Source organism: Lichenostomus cassidix, chromosome 4, assembly GCF_008360975.1.
Source record: "Lichenostomus cassidix isolate B80296 chromosome 4, HeHo_3.0, whole genome shotgun sequence".
NCBI lineage: Eukaryota > Metazoa > Chordata > Aves > Passeriformes > Meliphagidae > Lichenostomus > Lichenostomus cassidix.
Window position 1 is genome coordinate 71,179,988 of NC_139484.1, and position 19,219 is coordinate 71,199,206.

At 43.1% G+C, this 19,219-nt stretch overlaps 1 protein-coding gene across 1 annotated transcript in view; it reads left to right on the forward strand.

Annotated features, from left to right (window-relative positions):
• The first annotated feature begins 14,410 nt into the window (after positions 1–14,410).
• Positions 14,411–19,219, forward strand: part of C1QTNF7 (C1q and TNF related 7) — a 50,818-nt gene continuing 46,009 nt past the window's right edge. Inside the window, exon 1 of the mRNA XM_085059842.1 lies at positions 14,411–14,847. The gene's annotated coding sequence lies outside the window, so the exon portion shown is untranslated. The remainder of the gene's footprint in view (positions 14,848–19,219) is intronic.

The window sequence follows — 19,219 nt, forward strand, 5'->3', positions numbered from 1 at the left end:
AGAAAGGAAAGGACCCCATGCCAACCGGTTTACTTGGGTCACTGCTTTTTGTGACCTTTAGTACAGTTAGCACTGAACTTGCCTCTGCTGTAGAGACAAAATCTCATTAAAATATCTTACTGGAAGCTCTGCACCCTCTCCAGCAGGGCCAATATCATGTGCTGAGGGAGCAAAGGCAACACTGCACTCAGAGTTCAGCTGGCCAAGACATGGCCTCAGGGGACAACTGGTGAGATAAATATTTGACAGCCAAGATACTTTTTGTACCAGGAGGCAGAAGAGCTCATACCCTGTGTGCCATGGAGGTGGGCTATGGGACTGAGAGGCTCTAGGTCTCCACTTTCACAGCCAGCCATCTCTGTCCCACACGGTGGGTCTGCAGCCTCACCCTGACACCCTGCATCCTTCCCTCCCACAGCAAACCTCCATACCAGCTGTGTGGGCAGCCTGGTTGTGGAGGGATATTTCCCATATTCAGTCAAGTTTGGCAAAAATCTGGAAGTTTTCTAAAATTAGACGAACTGTAGGTGAGGAGGGTCTATTATTTTATATGAAAGATCTCTAAGCTGTAATAAAAGATGCTAATAAAAGATGCTTACCTCTAAGTTATACCCCTAATAAAACATGCTTACCTCTTTTTTTGGAGGAGCTGACTCTGAGTCTTGGTCCTTCCAGATGCACAAAATTTACTCCAAGAAACTGTAATGCTAAGCTTGTTTTAGGGAGATCAGCTTCATCCACTCTCACAGATGTCCTGGAAAAAACAGTTCACTATTGTCCTGGCTTCAGAAAAAAAAACCCAAACCTTTATTGGACAGAAATATGTAATTGGAATATTGGGGGGACATTGAAGCCTGGCCACTGGGATATGCTGCTCAAAGAGTGTCCTAAAGGGTGTGTTAAACCAAGAAGGACACATTCTGACATGTGTCTTTGCAGAAGTGTCCACCCTGAGTAGGTTAGGTGGGTGAAACATCAGTACCAAAATCCCTACTGACGGAGGAGGAGCTTTTAGAAGAGCTCGGTAACCAAGCAATTATGGTTTAGCATCACCAGTCTGAGGCTGCTCAAGCTGGCAACGCAGTGAATCACACTGGAGGCGAACTGTGAAAGAAGAGCACAGAGGACAGAAGCAATGGGGACTGAAGGGCGGTCCCGGGGACAAACAGCCGTGATGGCATTTTCACAAGTGCCACCAGAGGGCAATAAGAGGCAGAAAACGAGAGATCCTTGGGCTCTCCGGGGCTAGGCGCCTCTCGCCTCCGGCCGTGGAAGGTCCTGTGACTTAGAGAAAAACTGGTCCGTGCGATTTGCCTTGCTCACCCTGCTTGGGAATGCGGGAGGACTTCACATTTCAACCCCTCGTAAAGAGGTCTTTGTGTCTGGGCGGTGAGCGGAGCGCAGAGGAGCGCAGAGCCCCTCCAGCCCCGGACAGGGACAGGGACAGGGACAGGGACAGGGACAGGGACAGGGACAGGGACAGGGGCGGGCCGGGGCTGTGCCCGCTGCTTGCTCGGGAAACGCCGCTTCCCCAAGGACGGAGCACAGGCATGTTCCCAAACCCATCTCACCTGGGGCAACGCACGAGCTGCGACTTGTTTCTTTGTTTGTTTTGCTTTGTTGTCTAATGGGCTTGGGTTTCATTCCTTCCCAGGAAAAGTTGGTTGGGTGGCTGTTGTGGGCACTGAGGCTGCAGAGGGAACCAGACTCCAACTCAGGCACACAGGGCAGATGTGTCTGTGGAGCTGTGAGGATTTTCCACGTCAGGAAGGAGGCTAATAAATCCTCACATCCCCGCATCCCCCACATCTTCACATCTCTGCACTCCCCTGCCCTGAGCACAGCAGCCCAGATCTTCCCTTCCCTGGTGCAACACATCTGCTCCACAGGGTCTTTCCCCCGTGGCTCAGCAGCAGACGTTCTCCTCAATGAGTGACTTGGGAGCAGTGATTCGATCATTTCTCACCATGGAATCCAACTGTGATAATAGTAAATGTTGCTTTTATGTCACCCTTTTTTCCTGGGTTCCTAAAAGTTTAAAAGTAGCAAATAAGCTCAGACAGATTTTCTGCAATACAGCTCAGTGGACTATTCTATTTCCTATGCCTTTTCTTTGAGGAGGGGAAGGAGAACAAATGACTTACACTTGAAATAAAATAATTTTGAATCAGCAGATGTGAATTTGTGAACTCATGCTGAGATTGTGCTTTGAATCATGGGGAGAGAGACTGGGATTTGGAGCCTCCCCCATCACTGGGGAATGTCCTCACCCTCTCAATGATAAAATAATCTTCTCTTTACCTAGTCTGTAAAGCTGAACTTATGTCAGCACGACTTAGAGGATCCACCCAAGAATATTCTCACAGCTGAACATCAGGATATTTTCCTGGAGGGAGGAATGGATTCAGATATTCTGAAGCAGAGGAAAGAGTTGTCTCCTACGCATCATGACAGTTACTTTTTTTTTGTTTGTTTCATTGCCTTTTAATAACAGTATTCAAAAAATTAATATTTCTTTCCAACTCAAAGCAGCTTTTCCATTCTCCTCCATTTTTCATGTTGTTTTTGCTTAAAAAAAAAAAAGAGAGAGAAAAGCAAATGAAGTATTTGAAAGCAGCTTAGCCAAATTTTTCTCCCATTTGGCAGCTAAATCAAAACAATCCATGAGCTGCAAAACCATTATCTAGACTTTTTAACCCCATACTGAAAAGTGTCAAATTAGGATGTTTGAAAATAGCAGATTCCTTGTTTGTGGGTAAAATCATACACACATACAAATTCTAGCACAGAGATGGAAAGAGAAGTTTTTTAGCCTATGCGGAAAATAGAGAGAAGTGATCAAAAAGCATTATCTCTTTATGATGGTTTACAAGCAGAAAGGTCAAGCCATGCTCCCTTTCTATGGAATATGTATAGAGTTCCTTGGTGCACTGAGGCCTTGTGTTATGTTGGAGAGGAAAAAAATTCTAATTTTAACCAAGAAGTTATGGGGAAAAATTTACCTCTTTCTTTCAAGAGCTGTTCAATCCCATTTGATACCTCAAACCATTTAAAAGTTACTATTTCTGCTTGCATTCAACACTGTCATCAGGAGGGGACCTGGGGATGGAAGTAGCCTGTCCCTCAGCATGATGGCTTCTGGCTTTGGGAAAGTCCTGCCAGGTGCCACTTGCAGTGGTGCTGGCTCTGGATGGCTGAGCAAGTCCAGGGAAATGCACACCTGTGCACAGTGGGAGCTCTTCTCCCTCCCTCCCAGCTCATATGCCCCTGATGCTGGTGGGATTCTCCCTGCTGGCTTCACCAGCAGCTGGACATGGGCAGGGTAACATCCTGTCCAGGTGGGGGTTGCTGTTTAAAATGTCTGCTAAAAATAGCAAAAATACCCTATAAAAGTTGTTCCAGTTTGCAGGTGTTCCATTGCCACTCAAAGCATAGGCTTTTAGCGGCAGAGAGGGTATCAAAGAATGATCATTAAAGCCACGGCTGTTCTCTCTGCATTCATGGCCATTTGGGAACCAAAGTAATTTCGTCTCTCAGAGATGAGCCTGTTCTGTGTGAGTCCACTCAGGTACTTCTGTGCTAGCAGAGCAGTCCTTAATGAGCCCTTTGAAATGCCACAAAGAGGCACAAAGACACATTAGTGCAAAAAGAGATCAAGTCCATGATTTCTTAGCAATTCCTAATGATGTAATGCTTTTGCTTTGCAGCGCTAATACTCCTGGGTTGTTTGGCTGGAGTCACTTAGGAAACTTCAAGAAACTTTGGAAAACAGCACAGCAGAAATTAGAGGTTTCTCTCATATCTGTGAGGATAATATATTCACAGCACAATTAGTTGCTGTGGAGTTAAAATGCTGACCAGAAAATATAAGGGGTGGAGAATGGGGACATTTTGGAACAAGAAAAGAACGATATTTGGAAACTTTTAAAATAGAAGCCCTATAGAAAACAGGTCACCTGGGACACAGAAAGGATATCCTCATTTTTCATCATTAGAAAGAAACAAGACTGTAATTAAAACCACATTCCAGAATACTGATCTGTTTATTCACTATAGATGGTCTGAATTAGCAATGGGTTAGGAAACATAGACACACAAGGGTAAAAAAAAAGGCTACATAAGACTGGATTTTTCCTTTTGAATTCCATATCCAAACATAGACAAGTTTTTTCATCTAATGCTGCATGTTCTTCTCTTTGCTGGGGTGAGTTAGTTAAACAGCCCCCAGTCTTAGATGGGAACAGGGCATGGCTGTGATGGTCTTTGCAGCTTTCTGGGCTTGTTACTACTCCAATTTCTGCTGCGTTCCATGATTTTCCAAATTCCTTGCTGCTCTTCATATTATGTTTGTACCTTCATTCCCAAGCAGTGAAGGCTGGGCTGGGGGGCTGGGTAAGGACAGAGTGGGGAGGACCCAGTCTCTGACAGTGTCCCATCCCTGGGCAGTGAAGCTGCAGAGGCCCTTGTTCCTGGCAGCAGCAAGGAAAGTGTTAGCTCTCCTCTCCTCCCTTCCCACTCCTTTTTCCATAAACACCATTTGACCACACCTATGGACTGTTGTTCCCTTGGCCTGGCTGAAACCACATCACCCCCCCAGCCAGTTTTGGGCTGCTCCCCACTGCTGCTTCAGCACCTTCTCTCCATCTCCACAATGCTTTACCTCCATCTCTCCCACAGAGAGGGATGCTGAGCCACAGAACCGTGGGATGTGGCTGTAAGGTTGAAGTATCTTCTGCTTGAGGTACTCCAGTAAAAACCTAGAACAAAGGCTAGTAGATTCTGGTCTCTGTTTCTTTAATTCAATGAAATATATCCTGAAAACCCAAATCAAACCCCACTACCCAGGAACGTTTGTGCACTCTCTGTCTCAGCAAGTGGTCGCAGTATTGCTGCCCCCTGCCACATTCCTGAAAACTGGACCTGAACTGGACTGAAATATGAACTGCAACAGCAGCAGTACAACCCAGCACAGGCCACTATCATTTGCTCTGGGCTGGGCAGCCTGCAGAGAAGAGGGTGGTAATGCCAGTGGGTGGCAACATATTCAGCCACCCAGGTCTAACCTGCTGCCTGACATGGGTGGGCACCCCCTTACAGCATCCTCCTGCAGGGAGTCCTTCCATTGCTGCTCTGTCACAGCCCTTTTCACCACCTTCGATGCATTCTGAGCTCTCCAGTGATGCTTTCAGCTTTTTAATTAGGCAGATGAAAGATCTAACTTCATGTTGGGAGTGCCAAGTTAATTTTCTGACTGCCCAGCGAGGTGTTCAGCAAGTGAGGGGACCAGCAGTGGGAGCACACAGCTCAGCAGGACAGGGTGCTGAGGGGCAGACAGCCTGTTTTGGCAGCAGGGAACTGTCAGATGAGGTCAGTTTGTCTTTGGATTGCACCCTGTGATGGTTGTTTCCCCAATGCCTGTGTATTTGAAAACCATACGTGCATGGGCCACCATGACCTGATCCCCAGTCTTCTGATAGTAACAATACTCAGTTGCATGAAGGTTAGCAGTAAGTCTCCACCATGGCAGCACACCTTGAGGATTTAGGACAAGCATTAAAAACCTTCAGCTGTGCCTGTTGGAGTTGCTAACTTAAATTTCTGGTCTTCCTGGTACATCTCTGAATGCATAAAAGACAGATGTTTCTGCTAACCAAAAATAAAGGTTCCAGCTTTTTAAGATAAATTGCTCATTCTAGTCACTGCTGTTTTGCTACCTCAGCAGGGCTAAGTAGTCAAGCTAATTGTGACAGCAGTGATTTGTTTGTTCTGAATAAAAAGTTTCATTATGGAAAGTTACCAGCTATATTTTGTAACCACCAGTGCCAGAGAACTTGTGTAGGTCAGGAAATGCACAGAGCCAGCAGTCTACTCACTTGGAAAGGTATCTGTGGACAAGAAAGTTTTATGAACTGAAATTTAATGGCATGGATCTTTCCAGACCTTCCAAAGAGGCTGAGCATAAATGATTTTTTTTTTAATGCTAAATCCTTCCAGTTAAGTATCTGCTGGTAGTACAGGCTGCACCCTGCTCCACTGCTGTACAGTGGGGCCATCTGTAATTAATGAAGATTCAACCTTTCTGCATTAGTTTTGTCTTAGCTTTGGGGGATGGTGTCAATTAAAAATTAAAATAATCCTCTTGCCATTAAATTAAAGAGCATTTAAAAAAGAAATGCCACCCTCAGATGACAGTTTAGCAGCAGGAAGGACGGTCTATCAGCTAGCCAGAGACGGAAGAGCAGACACTAATATATATGTGTATCCATATGTAGTGTTTGGCTTTCTTGAGCAGTTGCCATTTTATCCTGGAGTAACCCTCAAATCATTTGCAGGAGGGTGTCAGATAATGCTTTCTTCAAACCCAAGCCAGCTGTATGTGCAGTCAGGGAGAACCATATGGTGCCTCGTGTGCAAGGCTGATATTTGCTGGGTTCTGAAGATAGTTCTAAAGTCTGTCTCATGGCATGAGCCCTGAGCTGCACTTGGCAGCTGCCCTTTCTGCCTGGGAGAGTCATGGATCAAGGGACACACTGGGTGGGTTGGAAGGCAGGACATTTTCTGTATTATGTAGAAAAGGTGCCCCTCTTCAGGTAGGAGACTTTTTCAGTTTTGCCATTCATACAAACCACTCTCAGCAGATAAAGTAAATGTGTATTTTTTAAAATGCTTTTGTCTTCTTGGTTATACATTTCATTAATTCAGTACAGTTCCTGTCCTTCTTGGAGATATACATCCTTTTCTTATCCAATTCTTTTTTTCTGTAGTAACTAACTGCTAGAACATAATCATGAGTTTTGAGACTGGGTAACTGTGCTGAGACTCATCCAAAAGCTGTTTTTCTGTCTGTACAGGACTGCCAATATTTCAGCATAAATTGTTTTGAGTGTACACTTTAAAATTTACTTTTTTGGTGTTTAAATGTCTTTTACAGTGAGTGTTTTCACATATGCTCAAGGCCAATAGAGTTTGAAACACTTTCATAAACCCCATTTTTGAAAGGTTTGTGATGTTCTCTGCACCTCCTTTACTTTTGAAGGACTCTCTCCTTGTAAAACATTATTAGAGTAGATGAATCCCTTCACATCCATGGACTTGTCCCCTTTTTTAGATAGCATTTGTCCAGGGGAGTTTATATGCAGGTTAAGCACTACCCCGAGGATGAGAGAGTTTAAGTTTAGATCTCTTACTGCTCAGGAGAGTGCCTGACCATCAGGCTATGCCCAAAGGACATCCTCTACCCCTCTGTGTCACACTGCAGTAGGGAAGTTTTGGATTCAAGGGTCACTGAGAGAATGGAAGCTTTATTTGCTCTTTAGCCCTGTGCTTGGTGTCCTTGTTTGGAAAGGGTATATCTTTGTTCCCATTTGTGCTTCTAGGGCTGCTTTGGTACCCCTTCCTAGCACTAGCAATGTTAGTGTTAAAATAAACATAGCACTGACCCCTGGTTTTGTTTAGGAGTTCGGAGCTGGAAATGTGGCAAATCTGAACATGTACATGGCACAGCAGAGTGGGCATACTCCAGAGAACCTTGCCTAGTGGCTGTGATTAAATTCCCAACTCTATATCAGCTTGCTTATCTTTTTTACCCATTCATATTCCTGGGGGAAAAATATAGGTTTGGAGGGGGATTAGACAAGGAAAAGATGGAGTTTTGTTTTATTTGTGTTAAATTAAAGGAATTGGCAAGCTACTTAGAAAGAAACTGGAGAGACCAACAGTAGAAGTTAGATCACTGTGAGAAACAGGAATATTAAACTGCTTTGTACAGGGGTGATGGGATCACATAAAATTATTATTTTCCAAAAAAAGATTTATCAAAACATTGTAATATCATCATAATTTGTCAGCAATTGTGAAGCCCAGGCACCTCAGGCAACTTTTCAAATTTTACATAATCTTCAGTGTCTATGGGAAATACAATGAAATATGCCCTGTTCTTAACTGATTCCTTTTGCACCACATTTTTCACATAGACTTGGCTGTTGGCTTTTCTCTGCTAAGTAAGGGTTTCAACAAGTGAAGAAGATGGATGGCCAAACCAATCAGCTCCAGAATATGAAAAGGTCAAAGCACTCAGCGAGCACACTGCGGACTGTTTGCAGATAACCCAAGCAAAATGAATCAGATAACTTTCTCTTAGAACAAACAAAATAAGGAAACTAGAAAGTAGCTCAAGATGGTAATGTTTTCTTTATGACTTGAAGACCACCATGCACAGCACTGTGGATAAGAAACAGGATAGAAGTCCTTTCCTGGTCTATCCTGTTGAAATAGAAGAGAGCAAAAGTAAATAGTTTGCATTTGTAACGATGAATAGATTTGCGTCAACATATAAAGTAAATTAAGACTGATGTGTGCAAGCAGAGAAATGCTGTTAACTTTTGTGTATGGTTACAGCTTTCTTCTTTGTCAGGGTTTTAAATGAGAGGCTTGTAGAAACATGACCTCTACCACGGGCAATGGCCACAGCCAAGCGGAAGGAGCACAGTGCTGTCATGGTCTCTCGTTGTGGTCTCCAATGCCAACAGGCCTGTATTGCAATAACTGAATTAAAGCCTAAGATTTAATGTTTTGCTGGGCAGTGCTGAGGGATTCCTGCCCTGCAGGGCTGTGAAAACTCCACTGATGTCAGCAGAGCATGGATGAGAACCCCTGGAATGGCAGAGGTGCCTGTCTGCTGGCACCACAGGACCAGCAGAACCTGCCTTCTCACCTGGACAAACTCAGTGCTCCTAGGAAGAGAAAACTGTTCAGAAAGATCAGAGGAATTACGTGGTTGCCAAATCCTCCCAAATCAGTATGTGTGCTAATTTTTAATGGGTTTCTGTTACTTTCAGGCTTATCTTTAGTTGCTGCTCTACTGCACTTGGCAGGAGAGAAATAAATAGAAGCCATTATTGCTGCACTATCTTGAATACCAAGCATGTTTTCATTCCATCTAGCTAACATGAGTAGAAGATAAACTGGCAGCTTATTTCCTCTTTATTTACCAAAATAAAGGAGAGTGATAAGTGGAGACCTCATGCAGAGGAAGCTGTGGTGGCTCTGGAGGGTACATCTGTACAACCACATGTGAGATAAAGACAATAATATTGTTTTGAAAGGCACATGAACTGCCACTGACAGATGTGTATTTTATTTCTATTTCCATCCTGAACAGTTTGTGGGGATTTGGGAGAAATAAAAGCCTGGGTGTTTAGTGAAACATCCCTCATCTTGTGAGGAAGCTTCACCTTAGCCCATGTGAGATCTTAACTCCCACTCAAGTAACATGGAGGAAGAGACCTTGTTGTAACTTTGAGGAAGGACCTTTGCCCAGTGATATTACCCTGACACTTTTTTGATAAATACAGATGTCCAGCTTTGGGAGAAGAAATATTTTGATCTGCCTTTCATACAATAACCACTCTCTCTGTATTGGGAAAACAGACTAATGGACAAAAAATGAACTACAAGATCTATACAAAGCATTGCTTTTTGCAGGTATTGTCAGCTTAAAATAGCCCCCATTTATTTCAGGAGCCTTATAAATCTCACTGGGCTTCAGTGATGGACTGAGGTGTTAAAACCCCTTAGCAAGTCTGGGCTCTGGTATTTAAGACTCCTGCTGGAAAAGTGTGGTGGAAGGCAAAGGGGAAGGGAGGTGGGGTGGAAAAACCCTCATCATGTGGAGGTGTAGGCACGTGAAGTGAAACTCTAACTACAGTTTTAATTGCAAATGCGTAGTGGAGGCAATGGAGCTGCAATGCTCTGCCCCATTAAGACTCCAAGCCCTAACACTGGGGTGATCTGACTCACTGGAGGATGAGAAATTTAATGTGCTGTACTGCTTGCTGCAAACAACATTTGACTTCAAAACAGTGAGTATACCAGAGTTGTTCCAAGCTGTTCCAAGCAGATAAGATTTAAACCCAGCATGCTAGCTTTACATTGGTGACTAATGATTGAATAGAGGTGCAGAGCAGAGGTACCTTCAGGTAGGTAATCTCACTGGGTAAATGAGATTTGGACTGTGTTTTCTAGCAAATTTAGACTTAGAATAAATTATACTTTTTTAAAAAATTACAGGCCCTGTTGGAATTGCACTTTGCATCTCATATAGGTAAAAAATGCATGTGTAGTCAGTCCATTAGTACATAGCTGCCTCCCTGAGGTGTGCAGCCCCAGCACCTGCACAGTCATCTGGATGTGAACTGTTCCCATGGATCCATCCCCATCAGCCATTCACTGGATAGGCATCTCCAGATGGAGGCACCAACTGGGAATCATAGAATCATAGAGTGGTCTGGCTTGGAAGGGACCTTAAAGCTCATCAAATTCAAATCCCCAGCCATGGGCAGGGATGCCACCCACTAGACCAGGTTGCTCAAAACCCCATCCAGCCTGACCTTGAACACTTTCATGGGTGGGCCATCCACAGCTTCTTTGGACAACCTGAGCCAGTGCCTCAACACCCTTCCAGTAAAGAATTTCTTCCTAATATTGTATGTAAACCTACTCTCTGTCAGTTTAAATCAATTCTCCCTTGTCTTATCACTACATATCTTGTAGAAAATCCCTCCCCCCACCTCTCTTGTAAGCCCCTTTAGGTACTGGAAGGTGCTATAAGGTCTCCCTGGACTGTCCTGTTGTACAAGTTGAACAACCTCAACTCTCTCTTCATAGCAGAGATGCTCCATCCTTCTGATCAGCTTTGTAGCCCTCCTCTGGCTTCACTCCAGCAGGTCCATCTCCTTTGTATGTTGTGGGCCCCAGAGCTGGACACAGAGCTCCAGGTGGGGTCTCACAAGAGCAGAGCAGAGCAAGAGAGGAAATCACCTCCCTTGACTTGCTGGTCACACTGATTTCTGAGCTGCAAAGGCACATTGCCAGGCCGTAGGGAGCTTCTCATCAATCTAAAAGCAGCACCCCTTAAAATGTATCAGGACTCATCATGAAAGCAGTACCCCTCAAAAGCAGCTCTCCCATCCCTTCCTCTTCCATTGAGCTGTAAATGCCAGGAGCTAATGATCAAAAAACCTCACACTGAACTGAAAGAAACAAACAACAACAAAATCTCCCAGTGCTCACCCATCAAACTAAGCACAAACTTCCATGTGTTTGGACATCTTATTTCTATGTAACAACTGATTCTTCTCATTTAGGGCCACTGGACAACGACATATTTTTGTTTACCTGGATGAAGTCAGTCTCCTGTAGGAGAGGACAATTAGGCTTCTGGGTTTTAGCAGCTTTGTAACCTCCTAGAGTGCACCCTACCATTTATACCTGCTCATTCTCTCAGTATTGGGGCAAGATGAATCCTGAGCCTTTATACCCACAGCTTGGCAGTTAAACTGAGTTCCCTGTGGATGTAAATGCATTCAACCATAGCACAGGAAAATCCCAAATACCAGCATCAAAGGATACTTCTCTTCTTAATGCCACAAAATCATAATTCCTTCCTGCCAACAAAACAACTTCATAGTGGCTCATGGCAGATGAAGGATTTTTTTTTGATTGTTGGTTCAGATACTTGTGCTGGAAACATCTTTTATATTTATTAAAACCTGCTGGGTCTTAAAACATTTTGCTCAGAGAAGGGACTTAAAGATGTAACCCAGAAAAAGCATCAGCTGCTTGCCACATGAGAGGATTAAGGACAACAATTTGTCAAGAGTGTGACAACTATATTCCTTAGAGCACATGGAATCTCATGAAACTCTTACAAACATTCATGTCTTTTGCTTTCAATATGCAACAATCTGTTATGAACAAATGTCCACACACAGGAGCATATGAAGACTTGCACTCACAGGTGAGCCAAGAGGCATTTTCTTTCCCTTTGAAATTTCCCTGAGAATGACTCCTTTTTTTCCTAACCCCTCTATTAGCTGTTCTCTTGTACCTGTGAGGACATAAATACCAAGTTACAGTTCCTGGTTCAGCTGGTGCAGCAGGCAGCTCAATTCTACCCCAGCTGTGTCTAGACAATGCCAAAAGCAAGAAAATCAGTGTTCTGGTAAAGGGCTAAAATGTGAAATAATTGCCTAGAATTGTAACTTTAGAGGGATTAAAAATGAGCCTGTCACAGCCACCAGTGAACAGCCCTATACAAATGAAATTTTTCTTCCAAAAAGAATCAAATCTATGTTTACTGTTGATCACTTAATACTCCAAGGCTTGCAGAGCACTTTACAATTTCTCCTTCACTTTAACCCTTGTCTCCCGCCTGCAGTCTGGAAAGTCTGGTAAGCAAATGAAATGGATTCAATTTCTCCCTTTTAAGACTTTTGCTATGTTGGACCTCAGATCCCTGTCCTTCTGACAAACCTTTAACTGCATCTTCCCCCTAAAGTCTCCTTCCCTAAAACATAGGAGTGGAACTTCCAGCTGGTTCTTTAACTTGGTGTTGTGGACAATAGAAAACTATTCAGGTAGTCTTACTGGGCATAAAACAATAACAGCTCAGAAGAAATATTTGGTTTTAATTATTGCTGCTCTAAAATTAATGTGATTAATCTTATTTACTACCTCACCGATGACTATTTAACCTTAGTCACATTCTTATGAGGCAAGTAAGTAAATGGCAGTGAGGAAGATTCCCAGCCCAGAGCTAGGTTTGAAACAGTGGCAAAGGCCAAGTTCACGACTCCTGCCAGTCTTCTCCACAGACTGTTTTAAAATGTGGGGTTTTTTCCCAATGTGATGGGCAGCATCCCTTGCTTCTCCCAGAAAGACTCAACAGGAAGAGGAAGCACCATTTCATGCTTCTGTAAACAGAATCAGAAGGAGATCAATTGAGGGAATGAGGACAATAATCATTGGGTAATCTTTAAAACTTCTGTTTAATTCCCACAAGGATGCAGGGGCAAGTTTCCAGAGGTGCCACTACCTAAAAAGATATGCTTAATGCCTGATCACTCTGTAAAAATTAAGATACAGACCAGGCACCTTGGAGTGACATAATAGGATGTTATTTCTACTTTCACTGTTGCTCACTGGTAACTAAGTTCACCAGCAGATCCATAGAGCAGAATAAAAATATTCTGATAGAAATACTCCAGGGAAAAATTGAGACTTGTAAAATCATATATTGAAGTTTTCACAGTACCATATGATTTTGTAACAAAGTTTTCTATATCCTGGTTATTACCATTTAGCACTGGAATGAAATTCCATTTGAAGAAAGAAAAAGAAAACAGGGTTTGGTTTTCCTTAAACCCTTTATCCCAGAATTGGGCAGTATTTTATCAACATTTTTGAATGCACAGGCCTCTGCTTTTTAATTGTCAGTTTAAAATATTAAATACTTAATATTTCAGTGCCATGGAAATTAGAACATTCAAACAAACAAAATCTTTCTTAACCATGTCACAAATGGCATTCCAGCATTGACTTCCTTTTTCACAGAAGATTCATTTCCTATTTTAGGGGCAAAAAACACCTTTGAAAATTTCAGTCTAATGGTTCCATCTTCACTTTCATTAGTTTGACAAAAAAAATACGGCTGACAAAACCAAAGTCACTTACTAACAGCCACAATAAGCCTCATGTCACCTTAGCATTGGCAGGTCAGTTGGGTATATTTCCAAGAGTGCTGGAAGATCTGGGGCACAGCCTAAGGCAGGCTTTTCAGGACCCTCATTTCTTAAGCAAAAGTTTGTTATGGTATCCATGGGGAAGTTCAGAGACTGAAATTTCCCAAATCACAATATTTTATCATTTGCCTATTTGTTTGCTTGCTTGCTTTTAGCTACTCTGCAGAAAAAAACTCCTATTTTCAAAAGGGGACCTTTTCCAGAAGTTTATAAATGCACATCATGTATGTCAACCATAACTGATTGAAATAAATTCCTTGCAAAAAGGAGGAATTTGACATGGGCATAGGCAACTCCCCTATGTGAACAACACTTTGCATGCTTCACTATCTTAATTTGAGCAAAGCTGAACAGAGCCATGCCCAGTAAGTGGATACCTTTGGAAACCATACCTCTATTATTCAGTGCTTGACAGTGTCTCAGAAGATAGGAACATTACCTGAAGTGTATTTTGCAGCTATCCAAAACCCCAAGTTTGAAACTCTACAAAATTAAGAAGTTTGTGGTTGTGCTCAGCCATGACCCTCAGCTTGGGTGTCCCAGCCACCCTGTGACAGGAGCATCCTGCCTTACACTGGCAGAGGAAGCCCTGGAGGAAGCCCCTGGACCTGTGCCCAAAGTCTTAAAACCAAGGACTGGTGACTTGCAGCCAATCTGGGGACCAGGTTCCTTTGGGAGCTCTGAGCTCTTTATATATTTGAGGCTGTCACTTCTTCCTGCATTTTGAAGCAGATGCTGCTCCTCCCAAATCCCATGCTGAGGGGACTACATGCCAAAAGCAGCATGATTTTTTCCTCTTCCCTGTGCTTTTCCCAAGAAGGAGACAGCTTAGCCTGTGATGCTTTCCAAAGATGATATAACATTACCTCGGGGAGGCTGTGCCCCCAGTGCTGTTAGGACTCTGTCACACCACATCAGTCTGGAGCACAGGCTTCTTCCTTGCTCCATGGTACACAACCAGCTCCTTCCAGCAAGAGTTTTACAGCAAGCTCACAGTTGCTTTAAATTAGAAAATTTGGCAGTTGGCCAAAGAAAGGAGCAGGGAGCTTGTTCAGCTGAGACAGTTACAAAACTCTCTGAAAGAGCATCAAGCTTCAGATAGGTTTTCACCAAGTACCTTATTTGTCATCCCGGCATTTAAATTTGTTTTAAAGGGTTTGAAATCACCAAAAATTACCTGCTGGCTTGAGTCTACAACTGTTACAGTACCCAACCGGAGCATGCTGCTTTCCCTGAAAAATCAGATGTCATCTACTCAACCGTGAAGGTAAGTTGTAACTGATTCCACTTTCCTGAACTGACTTCTCTGAAATGCATTTGGAGAAGGGAATGCAATAGAAAGATATTTCAGAAAAATGCATATTTTTGCTGAAACATGTGATTCTGTTGGAAATTGACTGTGGTGGCGTCTCAGTGAAATCTGTTTATGTATCTTGTCTTGTAAGAGAAGAGTAATGAACTTGGATGTTTATGCACATAACATCCCCACCAGAAAGTTAGCAGACAGATTGTTTAAAAATCAAGGATGTAATTTTCTGGGGGGGAGGGGAATTGTTTTAAATGTCTACCTTTCACAGTGTTCAGGGTTATTAAATTACCTAAAACATTTTTAAAGTATTTCTCTCTATCTAGCATTAATCTAACATTCCACCAACCCAGACCAGAGATTATCTTGGTTTTTTCGCTCATGAATGATTGCATCATCATTCCAAATCTTCACTTTAAGCATAGTTGCTATGGTTTCATAGAAACTTGTTTTGCAAAAAAAAAAAAAATCTATAAATACCAAATAAACCATTTAGCTTCAGGCTTGTGCTGTTGTAAAGTTAAGCTCCTGCATTTTAGTTATTAAACTCTCACAAATATATTCATTTGTTATTTTTCTGGTGTGTTTCTTCTGCTTGGTTGGTTTTTCCAATGTCATTTTACTTTTTGCACTTCCACTGCTACCAGCAGTCTGCTGTGTGCCTGTGTGTAGGCTGGAGAGAGAACGTGTGCTGTTAAATACAAATGAAATGCCGAGTCTAAGTGATTAATCACAATCTTGGTCTGGGTAGGTGAGAGTATAAGTGGATTAGCAGTTTCAAGCTCCCTTTTTCCCCCTGGGTCTCTGGTTACCATTACCCAGGCAAGGCTGAGGCAAACATTGCCTGCTGCCCAAAACCTGATACTCACAGTGGGGGCTAATTTTTCTTACCCACTCATTTTCAAGGAAATGATGAAGCTTTTCAGGCTGAAGTTTTAGGAAAATATGGGTGTGAGCGCAGCATTACCCACAGCCCTTGGAGCTGTACAAGCTATGGAAATTCAATAACAGGAACCTGCTTCAGAAATCACACAACTATTGTGTTCTGTAGCACACTGTTTTTAAGAAGAAGATAATCCCTTCTTCCTGTAATGCCTGCTCCCTGTTTTCCTTGACTTGGGACAACTTCAGCTGTGCTACTGGAGCAGATTTACCCTGGTGAGAATGGAGGACTCATGTCAATGCCTCTAATGCTGCGTTCCCATGGATCACACTGTGAGAAATGTATTTAGGAGTTGAGAAACACAGAGCAGAGAGGGCAGGGAAAAGGGTGCAGAAAATCAAAACTGGAAGAGGAGGAGCTGATATGTCTGCCCACTATCATGGAGGAAATCCTAAAATCCTGTTCTCTTTGAAGCTGCCCCTGTGTTAAGTTTGTGCTGAGTGGGAAGCCCACCATCACCATCCCCGCTGAACTCTGGAAATGCAGACATAGGAACACCCCCATCATGTCACCTGGGTGAGGACTACATGGTGCAGGGATTGGAAAGTGTATTCCCCCTCTTAGCGCTTGCCTATTCCTTGTCATTCCTCTGCAATACCCCACTAATGTGGTAGGTAGATGGGAGTTAAGGGTGGTAAAGGCTGGTCCTGCTCCATGTTCCTTAATGGTACTGGGGGCAGGTGGGTTTCTGAAACTGAATGTCTCAGCCAAAGGGACTGCTTCTGGCTCAGCAGCAGTGATAGGGAACGATGCAAACAAAGAAGGTAGTGTTTGGTTAACTCATCCCCTCCATCATGTCCTCACTTCACTGTTGCACTTATCCATGGTTCAGTCACAGTGACAAGGTGAAGAGGTAGATGGAAATCCACTTTTTTGAGAGCTGGGTTTGAGTGCCTGCAGGAGAAGTTCTGTCCAATTCACAGAGCTAACTTATATCTTTAATTCTCTGTGACATGTCCATGCACAAGTCCTTCCCATGCACTGGTAAGCCTGATTTTCAGAGTCCTTGAACAGATGCTATATGAACATTGCGTACACTGTCATTGCATGATCAAATAACATCCCTGTTACCAAAGGGACACATTGCAAATGATAAAACTACAATTTAGATTCACCAGGAAAACTTTGCCTCACAGGGAAGGAAAAATCCTAAGGCTGTAAACTTTTACAGAATTAATGGACATTTTAAAAGTGTTTCTAATTCAGAGAGGTTGCTTGTCTCAGATAGAAGACAGGTCCCCCTCCATTTTCACTGCTGAAGTAGATTCTCTGTTAATCAAAAGGACAGCAAAGTGATTATGTGATTGCCTTGGCAGAGAAATCCAGAGTCTTTGCAGGCTCATCTTCATGGTCCTACCTGGAAAACAAAGGCTGCAGATGAGATAACCACTGGGCAGATTTACATTTTAGTTACTGACATCAGGCTGCAACTGTCAGCAAAGGGGATTTATTTCTGCTCCCAGTCTCTCTAAAGTAAAAGGTGCACATCGGTAGTAATCTCTCTGTTGGGCTGAAGAAGGAATCTAGATTATTCTGATTTCCCAATGCTGAAATAAATTGTTCATGTTCTTCATAAATTAGTATTCAGCTTCTATTTTTGGAAAAGCAGTGTGAAACTGTTCCTGGTTGCCTACCCTCATGCCTCACCTGATGGTGGATATTGATACAGATGGGAAAACCCAAAAGTGGTGAAAGCAGAACAGCAAAGCACCTGACCCAAGTCTTCAAAGATACTTTACAGTTTCACTAAACCTTAGAGTAGGGATGGAGCCATATGACCAAAGAGTCTACACGTTTCTGTTAGGTTTAGGTGTTGGGACGAACAGAAGTGTTTGTATAAAACTAAATCTTATCACAGAGGATAATGAGGATCATTTTAAAAGGGGAAGAATAGGCTATGAATAATGGGAAACATATCCTGGCAGGGAGAGATATACAGTTATAAAATAATCCAGAGGGATAGAAGGGGAAAGTCTCACTGGCTGGGATGTTTCACTCACTCTGGGCAAACCTAGCAGAAATCTGTGGGGAGCAATCTTTCCTAGGCTGAGATGTGATAGTCCATATGTTGTGCTGGCTCAAATGTATTGGCTCATCTTCAGTCTATCTACTGGATTTGTCCTCCTCATCCATGTGAGTATCACATCTCTCAGACCCAAATGGGGTGCAGCCTACAGAACTGGAGGCCAGATCTCAAAAAAATTAATGGAGATAGTTGATTTGGTTTGGACACCATCAGGCCACCCACCCTATTTTCAGCTCACACTCTCCCCTTCTCTTTTGGAGAGACCCCAAAGCCAAAATCAGACATCCTGCAAAAAACAGGAACATCTCCTTGGCAGAAGCCCAAGGTTAAAATTAAGGGAAGGGATAAGGAAGGTTTAAGGAAGGGAACTGTTCAGTTAAGGGGATGGGTTTTTTCATTGTAATTCATGCACTCTGTTTTATTTCTGTCCTTTTTTTTTTTTTCTGCTACATTCTTCAAGAAAAATATCTTTCTTTCCCAAAAAAAAAAAAAAAAAAAATTGAGAGCAGGAAGAGCATTAATGGCTGAGGTGGGACCTGAAATGTAGTTTAAAAAATGTGCAATAAAAACAGGGAGTGACATTGCTATAAAACCAAGGAGACTTGGAAGGGCAGAGCTGAAGAGATGTGTCCCCAGCCTGCTCACCCCACCTCTTTCCACTGGTCTGATGTGCCTCGTGACTGCAGTCAGGCCAGTGTAGGAGTCCCATCACTGCAGCACAGGGGAAAGTGATTTGTGAGGTGCTGAGAGAGAGACCTCCCTCGGGTTTTTTACCCCTTGGAAAAAACAGAGAAATCTGAACTTTTTCTGGATTTGTCCAGGAAAACTCTCCCTTTTCTTGGAGAGGGACTCTCCTGGTGCTGGAGCATACATCTGCTATTCTCACTAGCAGTTACAACTCAAGACCAAAAGTCTTTTTCCTTTGCAGGAGTCTATAAAAACTTGATGTTATGCCAGCCTTACTAGCCCTGATGTTCCTGCACAGCGCCAGTGTGCTGCCTTTCAATGCATTTGGGATTGAATCTACTTCCCCAACTCATCCCAGACCGCTATTTGCAATCCTTTTTCACTATCATCAAACAGTGGAAATGCAGAGATGCATGTAGATTACTCTTAGTATCCATTCCCTATTCTAGACACCCTGTTGGTATTTATTTTACAGAGCAATTGGCTCCTTTGACTCTCTATAAGTTGCAGCACTGCACAGACACGCTTTGAAAGTTGTCTTCCAGAAACTGTCTGTTTTGGCCCCTAAACCTGAGATCATAGCCCTGCATTAGCAACCCACCCAGTCCCACACATCTTTGCTTGTCTCCTCCTGTGAATTACCAACCTGGTAGTCTCCTTCTCACAGACCTTCCACC